The sequence below is a fragment of the Penaeus monodon genome, chromosome 28, assembly GCF_015228065.2.
Source record: "Penaeus monodon isolate SGIC_2016 chromosome 28, NSTDA_Pmon_1, whole genome shotgun sequence".
In the NCBI taxonomy this organism is placed as follows: domain Eukaryota; kingdom Metazoa; phylum Arthropoda; class Malacostraca; order Decapoda; family Penaeidae; genus Penaeus; species Penaeus monodon.
Window position 1 is genome coordinate 18892571 of NC_051413.1, and position 371 is coordinate 18892941.

Here is a 371-nt window from a genome sequence, read left to right on the forward strand (position 1 = left end):
TGTCAACTTGTTTTTCAGATTATTAGTCCCTCACTATGCATGCTGTGCTGTCCCTTTGTCTGACCGGTTCTACATCCGCATGGCAAATTGCACAAGTCTTTCAACCTCTCTGTCTATCACATTCAGATACCAGCCCTTTGATATAACTTTCGTACCCACTAAACATCAACATTACTCTCTCTTTTCCACCATAAGGTCATTTTCTAGCAACATGATTACCACAAACCGTCCTAATAACTAACATATGAAAATGTATACCGAATAAGTTCGTATCACTTATTAAAGGTATATATATCGCAACTATTGACCGTGAACGTTTCCAATCTCACTTATAATTATAATGTCTACGTCCCATCATCATAAGTTCGTTA

At 37.2% G+C, this 371-nt stretch overlaps 1 protein-coding gene across 1 annotated transcript in view; it reads right to left on the reverse strand.

Moving 5' to 3' along the window:
• LOC119591093 (tachykinin-like peptides receptor 99D) overlaps positions 1 to 371 on the reverse strand; it is a 37171-nt gene that overhangs the window by 35424 nt on the left and 1376 nt on the right. The window lies entirely within an intron of this gene.